Source organism: Somniosus microcephalus, chromosome 1, assembly GCF_052327205.1.
Source record: "Somniosus microcephalus isolate GS21.2 chromosome 1, FLI_Smic_1.0, whole genome shotgun sequence".
Lineage (NCBI taxonomy): Eukaryota > Metazoa > Chordata > Chondrichthyes > Squaliformes > Somniosidae > Somniosus > Somniosus microcephalus.
Genome location: NC_140987.1, coordinates 114,685,913 through 114,697,559, shown reverse-complemented (window position 1 = coordinate 114,697,559; position 11,647 = coordinate 114,685,913). Strand labels below are relative to the sequence as shown.

Genomic DNA, 11,647 nt, shown 5'->3' with positions numbered 1-11,647 from the left:
CGGCTTCCCGAAACTGGTTTTCGCGGGCTTTAATGTCCTCAATCCACAAGCCTGTCTGGCTTGCAGTAACAGAAATTCAAATGGTCCCAGAAGCTGGTCACGAGGTCTGGCGGCCATTTTGTGTGCCCTTTTATCAAAGGTTTCTCTGTACAAGCTTCTTTTTGGTCAATAAAGCTGTCTTATTAACCCTAATTTCCTGCGTGATTATTTAATGAAAATTTCACGAATCTTACAATTCAGCACAGGAACGGTGATTGGGTTCAGCACAGGAACGGTGATTGGATTCAGCACAGGAATGGTGATTGGATTCAGCACAGGAATGGTGATTGGATTCAGCATAGGAACAGTGATCGGATTCAGCACAGGAACAGTGATCGGATTCAGCACAGGAACAGTGATCGGATTCAGCACAGGAACGGTGATCGGATTCAGCACAGGAACGGTGATCGGATTCAGCACAGGAACAGTGATTGGATTCAGCACAGGAACAGTGATTGGATTCAGCAATAAATGAACTGGTGCAGTAAATGAACTGGAAGTTGACCTTTGCATCAGTCACACAGGAATGGCGGAACAACTTAATGCATTCAACCAAACATTAAGCTGTGAAAATGTATTTAATTAAAAATATAAGAAGTAAGGACAGGAATTATAATGAAATTAGAGTAAATAACTCCAAATGGCCTCCTTCTGTGTTATAAAGTCTATAATTCTATTTACCTGTTATATAATGAACTAGCTGGGGGTGCCCGGCAGTGCCGAGGCTTTTTTGAGGGCATGTTGTTGTTGGAAGAGAGAGAGGGAGCGACTGGGGGGAAGAGAGAGAGGGAAGGAGAGAGAGAGAGAGAGGGAAGGAGAAAGAGGGAAGGAGAGAGAGAGAGAGAGGGAAGGAGAGAGAGAGAGAGAGGGAAGGAGAGAGAGAGAGAGAGGGAAGGAGAGAGAGAGAGAGAGAGAGAGAAGGAGAGAGAGAGAGAGAGAGAGAGGGAAGGAGAGAGAGAGAGAGAGGGAAGGAGAGAGAGAGAGAGAGAGGGAAGGAGAGAGAGAGAGATGGAAGGAGAGAGAGAGAGGGAAGGAGAGAGAGGGAGAGATGGAAGGAGAGAGAGAGAGGGAAGGAGAGAGAGAGGGAAGGAGAGAGAGAGAGGGAAGGAGAGAGAGAGAAAGAGAGAGAGGGAAGGAGAGAGAGAGAGGGAAGGAGAGAGAGAGAGATGGAAGGAGAGAGAGAGAGAGAGGGAAGGAGAGAGAGAGAGAGGTAAGGAGAGAGAGAGGGAAGGAGAGAGAGAGAAGGAAGGAGAGAGAGAGAAGGAAGGAGAGAGAGAGAGAGGGAAGGAGAGAGAGAGAGGGAAGGAGAGAGAGAGAGGGAAGGAGAGAGAGAGGGAAGGAGAGAGAGAGAGAGGGAAGGAGAGAGAGAGAGGGAAGGAGAGAGAGAGAGGGAAGGAGAGGGAGAGAGGGAAAGAGAGGGAAGGAGAGAGAGGGGGAAGGAGAGAGAGGGGGAAGGAGAGAGAGAGAGAGGGGGAAGGAGAGAGAGAGAGGGAAGGAGAGAGAGACAGGGTGAGAGAGAGATGGGGTGAGAAAGTGAGAGAGACGGGGGAGAGAGAGAGAGAGACTGGGGGAGAAGAGAGAGAGAGATTGGGGGGAGAAGAGGGAGAGAGAGAGAGAGAGACTGGGAGTGTGAGAGAGAGAGAGAGAGAGAGAGACTGGGAGTGGGAGTGAGAGAGAGAGAGTCTGGGAGTGTGAGAGAGAGTGAGAGTGTGTGAGAGAGAGAGAGAGAGACTGGGAGTGTGAGAGAGAGAGAGAGACTGGGAGTGTGTGAGAGAGAGAGTGGGAGTGTGAGAGAGAGAGAGTGGGAGTGTGTGAGAGAGAGAGAGAGAGTGTGAGAGAGAGAGAGAGAGTGGGAGTGTGAGAGAGAGAGACTGGGAGTGAGTGAGTGAGAGAGAGAGAGAGAGATGGAGTGAGAGAGAGAGAGACTGGGAGTGAGAGAGAAAGATTGGGAGTGAGAGAGAGAGAGAGGGAAGGAGAGAGAGAGAGAGAGGGAAGGAGAGAGAGAGAGAGAGGGAAGGAGAGAGAGAGAGAGAGGGAAGGAGAGAGAGAGAGAGAGAGAGAGAGAAGGAGAGAGAGAGAGAGAGAGAGAGAGAGGGAAGGAGAGAGAGAGAGAGAGGGAAGGAGAGAGAGAGAGAGAGAGAGGGAAGGAGAGAGAGAGAGATGGAAGGAGAGAGAGAGAGAGAGGGAAGTAGCTAACCATAAGCTACTACAACAAAAATAGAAAGATCATGATACAGGGGAATGTGGAAAATCTGGACTCCTTCGAAAAGGAATTCCCCCAGTTGAAAACTAAGGCAGACACAAAGAGGACCAATGGACAGAAACAAAAGAGAGTCGAACAGAGGATGATGAGAGCCAAGTGGAGGAAGAAGAAGAGAGACCAGCAGAGGAAAACACCTCCCTGCCCATCTCCACCCCCCCCACACCTCTCAACGAAAACAAAATGATGAAAGAGAATCTGGCCAAACTAGAACTTGATTTCAACGAATACAGAGAAACACTGGCCAAGAATTTGAAGGAGGAATTCAAACAGCTAAAAACGGAACACGAGTCCACCATCCACAAACTGAGAAAGACCATAGAGGAGCAAAGAAATGAGATCAAAGAACTCCGTACTCAACAAAACAAAACGAAGGAGACCGTAGAAAGGCTCAGCAGGCAACACAAACCTCTTAAGGTCCAAAAACCTGAGGACACAAAAACACACACAAGGACACAGAACCCGCCGGATGCCACCCCACACGAAGACACACCGAAAGCCACAAACCCCGCTCCAACCAGCCCTCAGTCGAGTCATGCCCAGACTACTGCTACCCAGTCCTCACACACAGGAACACAAAAACCGACAGATACCCCCCCAAACGATGACACACCGAAAGCCCCAAACCCCGCTCCTGCCACACAACATATCCCAGAAACCCAGCCAACAACCAGCCACCAGGCGAGTCCTACCCAGACTACTGTTACCCAGTCTGAAAAACCAGCCCCTCAGGCGGTCCTGCTGACCGACTCCAACGGAAAGTTTCTGGACCCCCAGAGGCTGTTCCCAGACCATCAAGTCCTGAAAAAATGGTGCAGCAACACAGACCAAGCAATGAAGATCCTGAACAAAGAATCCCTTGGAAGCCCCAAATGGATTGTGATCCACACAGGCACGAACGACCTACGCACCCTACAGGAAGGCACTGCTAGGGCGGTGAGCAGGATGGCGGAAAAGGCCAGCAGGGAATTCCCCGAGGCGCGGATCGTGATCTCCACACTACTGCCCAGAAAGGACACCCCAGCCTATATAATCCACAACACCAACAGGGAGATCGACACGAGATGTTCTGTCCTCCCCAACGTCTCCCTGGCCCATCATCCAAACATCAACACAAGGGACCTCTATGACGAAATACATCTACTCAAACAGCGGATGTGGGTCTTCGCAAGAAACCTCATAAACACTGCCAAAAGACGCAGACCTCCCACCCCCTCTACCATTGGGAGCCCAAACAGGACCACCAATGTCCCCCACCCCCCTTTACAAAACCAACAACAGAACCGTGCTTTTATACCTGACCCAAGACCCCCCTCTAGACCACAGACTGTAGACCAAGAACTGAGAAAGATCATGACGATGCTGAACAGCCTGATAGAAAGCCGGAGAAATTATTAATATTGTTATTTATCATTATCATTATTGTTATCTTATCAGTATTATTACTATTATTAGATAGATATATGTGCATGCCTCATGAAATTTATACTAAATCATCATTTAGCATTATAGAAAATAGTGTTTCCACACTCATCCCACAAAATAGGTCCATTTTATTTCGTTTTATTGAACTATATAAATGCGTTCTTTCCACATAAGCTGCTGGAATATCCAGGGCCTCCGCTCCTCAACTTTTGGGATGAAGAGTACAGACCCTGAATTCCTAAAAGCTATAAAAGACATTGATATAATTGTGTTAACAGAAACATGGTGCCAAAAGGACGTGCCGACCCACTGTCCTCCAATGTACCATGAAATCATTGTGCCCTCAGTAAAGAACACTAAAACACGCAAGGGCAGAACCTCCGGGGGAATATTGGTGTGGTATAAGGGAGAACTGGACAAACACATCTCACCGGTAAAACAGGGAAAATCACACGTATGGCTAAAACTAGATAAAAATATAGGAATAGCAAAAAAAGATGTTTACTTATGTGCGATCTACATACCTCCAATAGAATCGCCATATTTCGAAGAGGAGTTATTTGATACTCTCCACATGGAAATCAGCCATTTCCAGGCCCAAGGAAAGGTGATAATATGTGGGGACCTAAATGCAAGGACCGGTTGTGAACCTGACTTCATAGACCCACAGGGAAACAACCATGTGTTTGGCCAGACCCCTTTAGATGTCACACCAGCCATCGCAAATCGGAACAACCTTGATCGTGAAATAAATAAAAGCGGTAGGGAGGTAGTGCAACTCTGCCGAGCCTTAGGCCTGTACATAGTTAACGGTAGGTTCAGAGGGGACTCCCTAGGGAGACTCACATACTCCTCAACTCTTGGGTCTAGTGTGGTGGACTATACAATCACTGACCTGGACCCCTGCGATATCAACTCATTCACTGTCAGGCAGCAATCCCCCCTCTCAGACCATAACCAAATAAATATGTACCTTAAACTTTCTGCCCAAACTACAGACACAAAAAAGGAACCCAGTAAGCTCCATAAAATAAACCAGACATACAGATGGGCCCCAGACAGTGGAGAAAAATTAATCACAGCACTAAAGTCACCTGATCTCACAAGTAAAATATCAAAATTTAAAGAAAACCCATACGAGATCACCAGAGATGGTGTAAACATGGCCATAGAGGATATAAATATGATCTTCCATGAGGCAGCTGTAAAAGCCGACCTTGTGAAACAGAAGAGGAAGCGTCACAAAAGACAAAATAAAAATAAGAAATGGTTTGACCACGAATGCAAAAATGCCAGAAAAGACCTGAGAAAAATATCAAACCAAAAGCATCACCAACCAAACAATCCGGACCTACGTACTAGATACAATGAAACCCTCAAAAGATATAAACACACCATTAGGAACAAAACACAAAACTATACCCACAAAATACTCGAAGAAATTGAAAACTCCACCAATCCAAAACAATTCTGGGAAATGTGGAATAACCTGAGTACAACACAATTGCAAGCATTACCAATCCAAGATGGAGACATCTGGAGAACACATTTTGAAAACCTCTACAAAGACATCCCAATAAACGAAACAAACCCAAGTCAACATCAGGTCACAGAAAAACTCCACACATTAGAAGCAACAATTAAAGACAACCAAAACCCTCTAGACTCCCCAATCACATGGAAAGAACTGGCCACAAAAACAAAATCTCTCCACCTAAAGAAAGCCTGTGGCCCAGACAACATCAAAAATGAAATGCTCAAGTTCAGCAATATGGAGATGCAGGGTGCTATACTCAAGCTATTCAACATCATATTACGCTCAGGCTGTTTTCCCGATATCTGGTGCCAAGGACTAATCTCCCCCATATATAAAAGTGGAAACAAATCAGACCCAAATAACTACCGCGGCATCTGTGTCAACAGTTGTCTAGGGAAGTTATTCTGCAGTATTCTAAATAGTAGATTACTTGATTTTCTTAACAAACATAATATCCTCAGAAAAAACCAAATAGGCTTTCTTCCAAAACACCGCACAGCCGACCATATCTATACCCTTCACACCCTCATTGGAAAACATATACACCAAACAAAAAATGGGAAAATATTCGCCTGTTTCATCGACTTCAAGAAAGCCTTTGACTCTATATGGCACGAAGGGCTCTATTATAAACTTCTTCAGTGTGGAATAGGGGGCAAAGTCTATGACCTTATTAAATCAATGTATCTGAAAAACAAATGCGGGGTCAAAATTGGAGACAAACGCACCGATTTCTTCACCCAGAGAAGAGGCGTCCGGCAGGGCTGCAATTTGAGCCCGACCCTGTTCAACATATACATAAATGAATTAGCAGACATGCTGGAGCAAAGCGAGTCACCAGGTCTCCGTCTCCTGGATGGAGAAGTGAAATCCCTGTTCTATGCGGACGACCTGGTTCTGCTGTCTCCCACAGAACAGGGATTACAGCAACAACTAGACCTACTCGACAAATACTGCCAAAATTGGGCTCTAACAGTAAATCTAAAGAAAACCAACATCATGATTTTTCAAAAAAGGCCCAGATGTCAGGAAAACAAATACCAGTTTACCCTCAGTGATACCACTATAGGACACACTATGAGCTACACCTACCTTGGTCTAACTATTACAGCATCAGGGAGCTTCAGCATAGCAGTGAATGCACTAAAAGAAAAAGCCCGGAGAGCCCTATATGCAATAAAAAGTAAATTCTACAACATCCATATCCCAATCAAAATCTGGCTCAAAATATTTGACAGCATAATCCTGCCCATTGCACTGTACGGTAGTGAAGTATGGGGCCCGCTAAATCACCAAAGCTACACTAAATGGGAAAAACACACAATAGAAGCCCTACATGCAGAATTCTGCCGAAGCATCCTTCGCACCCAAAGAAAAACGCCAACAAATGCATGCAGAGCCGAACTAGGCAGATACCCACTGATAATAAACATCCAAAAACGAGCACTAAACTTCCTAAATCACCTCAAATCTAGCTCCCCAGACACCCTTCATTTCAAAGCCTTTCAGACCCAAGAGCTAAACCCAGAAAAGAGTCCCCTGAGTCAGCTGCTACTGAAACTAAGTACTCAGCCGGACCCTGACCAGACCCAGACCAACACAGCTGTCCAAACACCAATCCGAGTGAACCAAATCATTAAACAATGCAAAGAAACCTACCTGGAACATTGGAACAAAATAACCGAAAGCCAAAGCAGATTAGAATGTTACCGGGCCCTAAAAAGAGAATATAAACTGGCAGACTACCTCACGACCATCAGAGACACAAAACAGAGACAGACCCTCACCAGGTACAGACTAAGCGACCACCAACTGGAAATTGAAAAAGGCAGATACAAGAAATCCTGGCAGCCTAGAGAGAATAGAATATGCGATCAATGTCTGGCTGGCGAGGTTGAAACAGAAATGCATTTCCTCCTAAAATGCGAAAAATTCAACACATCAAGAAACATATTATTCAACAAGCTAAGCCAAACAACCCCAGATTTCAAGGAATTGGATGATCTGTCAAAATTGAGATTAGTCTTAGGAGAAGGAGACAGACCATACCTTGGGGCCAAATATGTAACAACATGTCACAACCTGAGGACTGTTTAAAATTAAGACTGTTTAAAATTAATATTAAACGTACCAAATGAAGTACAAAGACTGTTTAAAATTAATATTGTTTAAAAGTAATATTGTATGTACCCAACAAATGTCAAATCGATTGACACCTACAGAATGTTAGAAAACTGTACCTTTTTGCAATGTAAGCTTTGGCAATATGGTTCTCTGTAAACTTTCATGCCAATAAAGCATTTGAATTGAATTGAATTGAATTGAGAGAGAGAGAGACTGGGAATGTGAGAGAGAGAGAGAGGCTGGGAGTGTGAGAGAGAGAGAGAGAGAGTGGGAGTGTGTGAGAGAGAGAGAGAGAGAGTGGGAGTGTGAGAGAGAGAGAAAGTGGGAGTGTGAGAGAGAGAGAGAGTGGGAGTGTGAGAGAGAGAGAGAGAGAGAGAGAGTGGGAGTGAGAGAGAGAGAGAGTGGGAGTGTGTGTGAGAGAGAGAGTGGGAGTGTGTGTGTGAGAGAGAGAGAGAGACTGGGAGTGAGAGAGAGAGAGACTGGGAGTGTGAGAGAGAGAGACTGGGAGTGTGAGAGAGAGAGACTGGGAGTATGAGAGAGAGAGAGACTGGGAGTGTGTGAGAGAGAGAAAGAGAGTGGGGGTGTGAGAGAGAGAGAGAGAGGGAGTGTGAGAGAGAGAGAGAGACTGGGAGTGAGAGAGAGACAGAGAGAGAGTGTGTGTGAGAGAGAGAGAGAGAGACTGGGAGTGAGAGAGAGACAGAGAGAGAGTGTGTGAGAGAGAGAGAGAGAGAGATTGGGAGTGTGAGAGAGAGAGATTGGGAGTGTGAGAGAGAGAGAGATTGGGAGTGTGAGAGAGAGAGAGATTGGGAGTGTGAGAGAGAGAGAGATTGGGAGTGTGAGAGAGAGAGACTGGGAGTGTGTGAGAGAGAGAGAGAGAGATTGGGAGTGTGAGAGAGAGAGAGATTGGGAGTGTGAGAGAGATTGGGAGTGTGAGAGAGAGAGAGAGACTGGGAGTGTGAGAGAGAGAGAGATTGGGAGTGTGAGAGAGAGAGAGATTGGGAGTGTGAGAGAGAGAGAGATTGGGAGTGTGAGAGAGAGAGACTGGGAGTGTGTGAGAGAGAGAGAAAGAGATTGGGAGTGTGAGAGAGAGAGAGATTGGGAGTGTGAGAGAGATTGGGAGTGTGAGAGAGAGAGAGAGACTGGGAGTGTGAGAGAGAGAGAGATTGGAAGTGTGAGGGAGAGAGAGATTGGGAGTGTGAGAGAGAGATTGGGGGTGTGAGAGAGAGAGATTGGGAGTGTGAGAGAGAGAGAGATTGGGAGTGTGAGAGAGAGAGATTGGGAGTGTGAGAGAGAGACTGGGCCGCCGCGGCCGCTCACCTGATGGCTTTGGGTCGGGCTCTGGGGCGGGGCTGTTGACGCTGCGGGGAGGTTTTGTGCGCGGCAGCTCCCGGCACAGCCCGCCGTGGCCGGTAACCTGGTGGCTTTGGGTCAGGCTCTGGGGCGGGGATGTTGATGCCGCGGGGAAGTTTTGTATGCGGCAGCTCCTGGCACGGCCCGCCGCGGCCGGTGACCTGGTGGCTTTGGGTCAGGCTCTGGGGCGGGGCTGTTGACACCCCGGGGAAGTTTTGTGCGCGACGGCTCCCAGCATGGCCCGCAACTCAAGGCCCAGGCTTCCCAGGGTGCTAGGCTGCGCCCGACGCCAGCACAGCCGCTCAAAATGGCCGTCAAAGTAGGCGAGCCTCTGGGCAAAGGGCAGGGGATCTCTTCATTTCCTACTGTTGCTAAATACAATTTAAAACCCAAATAAATTGTTATTTTCCTTAGTTCCCTAACACACAGAAAGTGTGGCAAAAAAATTGTGAAGAATCAAGATGGCGGCCACTGACCTCGGTTCAGAATGATAAGGCCCGCCCACACATGCACCGATTGGTCAACCGTCAGGTCACTGAACTGTAGGATTGGTCAATCGTCAAGTCACTCAACACTCAACTGTAGGATGGCCCGCCCGCACGCGCAATGAACCCGCCCCCGTGACGCAGCGATTGGTCAACCGTCGGTCAACTGTCAGGTCGCTCGACCGTACGATTGGTCAACCTTCACGTCACTCAATGCTAATGAGCAAATGAGCGGAACTTTTCCCATTTAATGAGCGGAATTTTGAATGTTTTTTGGATACCGTGGGCACGATTTTTGTCTGATGGAAAAGTAAATATGCCTATGACCGGTCCGTAATCGTAAGCTTTCTTTTGATGTGCCACGCATGTAGGTACGCTCTATAACTTTCGAACGTATAGAGAATGAACAGACAGACAGACAGACAGACAGAAGAGGTCTTTTATAGATATAGATAATGTGACGGCAGAATATAAGAAATCACTCTTATAGAATCATAGAATCATAGAAAGTTACAGCACGGAAGGAGGCCATTTCGACCCATCGTGTCCGCGCCGGCCAATAAAGAGCTATCCAGCCTAATCCCACTTCCCAGCTCTTGGTCTGTAGCCCTGCAGGTTACAGCATCCCAAGTGCACATCCAAGTACTTTTTAAATGTGGTTACGGTTCCTGCCTCTACCACCCTTTCAGGCAGTGAGCTCCAGACCCCCACAACCCTCTGGGTGAAGAAATTTCCCCTCAAATCCCCTCTAAACCTTCCACCAATTACTTTAAATCTGTGCCCTCTGGTTTTTGACCCCTCTGCTAAGGGAAATTGATCCTTTCTATCCATTTTATCTAGGCCCCTCATAATTTTGTTCACCTCAATAAGGTCTCCCCTCAGCCTCCTCTGTTCCAAAGAAAACAGACCCAGCCTATCCAGTCTTTCCTCATAGCTAAGATTCTCTACTCCTGGCAACATCCTTGTAAATCTCCTCTGTACCCTCTCTAGTGCAATCACATCTTTCCTGTAATGTGGTGACCAGAACTGCACACAGTACTCTAGCTGAGGCCTAACTAGTGTTTTATACATTTGAAGCATAACACCCCTGCTCTTGTATTCTATGCCACGGCTAATAAAGGCAAGCATTCCATATGCCTTCTTAACCACCTTATCTACCTGGCCTGCTACCTTCAGGGATCTATGGACATGCACTCCAAGGTCCCTTTGTTCCTCTACACTACTCAGTGTCCTACCATTTAATGTGTATTCCCTTTCCTTGTTAGCCCTCCCCAAATGCATTACCTCACACTTCTCCGGATTGAATTCCATTTGCCACTGTTCTGCCCACCTGACCAATTTATTGATATCTTACTGCAGTCTACAGCTTCCTTCTTCAGTATCAACTACACAGCCGATTTTAGTATCATCTGCAAACTTCTTAATTATACCCCCTATATTCAAATCAAGATCTTGATATATACCACAAAAAGCAAGGGACCTAGTACTGAGCCCTGCGGAACCCCACTGGAAACAGCCTTCCAGTCACAAAAACACCCATCAACCATTACCTTCTGCTTCCTGTCTCTGAGCCAGTTTTGAATCCAACTTGATGTTTTGCCCTGGATCCCATGGGCTTTTAACTTCGTGACCAGTCTGCCATGTGGAATCTTATTAAAAGCCTTGCTGAAGTCCATATACACTACATCAAATGCACTACCCTCAATTCATGGTATTAATGCTTACTTCATACATAATAATCTTTTCTGAATATCCACACATTGATTTTTTCTGGTTCTGTATATTTCAGAATAATGGAGGAGCAGAATGATTTCCGTTTAAGGATTATACAATATTCATTTATTATTTTGACTGGATTGTCTGTCCTTTGAATATTTGGATGCCTTCCAATGGAAAAATCCCAAGCCAAGTAGCTATTAACTTTCAAAGCAAAACAATTAGAAATGTCTACCCCATTTGCTTAAACTTGGAAATGATTCAAAACGCAAAACATGGCACTTTCAATCATTAAAATTGATATTACTTGTTTTTTTTTGCAGATAAGGTACGGCAGGCTGGGGTCCTCATCTGTGCTAAGTTAGCTATCTCAGCCAAACAGGAGTTGGGCACTACAATAACCTCAGTGCCCTTGTGCTAGGGAAGGGGAAAAATCTGCCAAGGTTCGCATCTGTGCTCGCTACCCATTAGTTTTTGCTGTAAAATATGTGTGTGTGTGTGTGTGTGTGTGTGTGTCTATGTGTGTCTGTGTGTGTGTGTGTGTGTGTCTGTGTGTGTGTGTGTGTGTCTGTGTGTGTGTGTCTGTGTCTGTGTGTGTGTGTGTGTGTGTACACATCAGCTGATGACAGGATTGAATGTGGTTGAATACCAGTGTTGAGGCTTACACTTGAAGAATAGCCCATTGGGTGATACCAATGGGTGGCATGTGCC

At 46.2% G+C, this 11,647-nt stretch overlaps 1 pseudogene; it reads left to right on the top strand.

Annotated features, from left to right (window-relative positions):
• Positions 1-611: 611 nt before the first annotated feature.
• LOC147124301 (protein sel-1 homolog 1-like) overlaps positions 612-11,647 on the top strand; it is a 58,740-nt pseudogene continuing 47,704 nt past the window's right edge.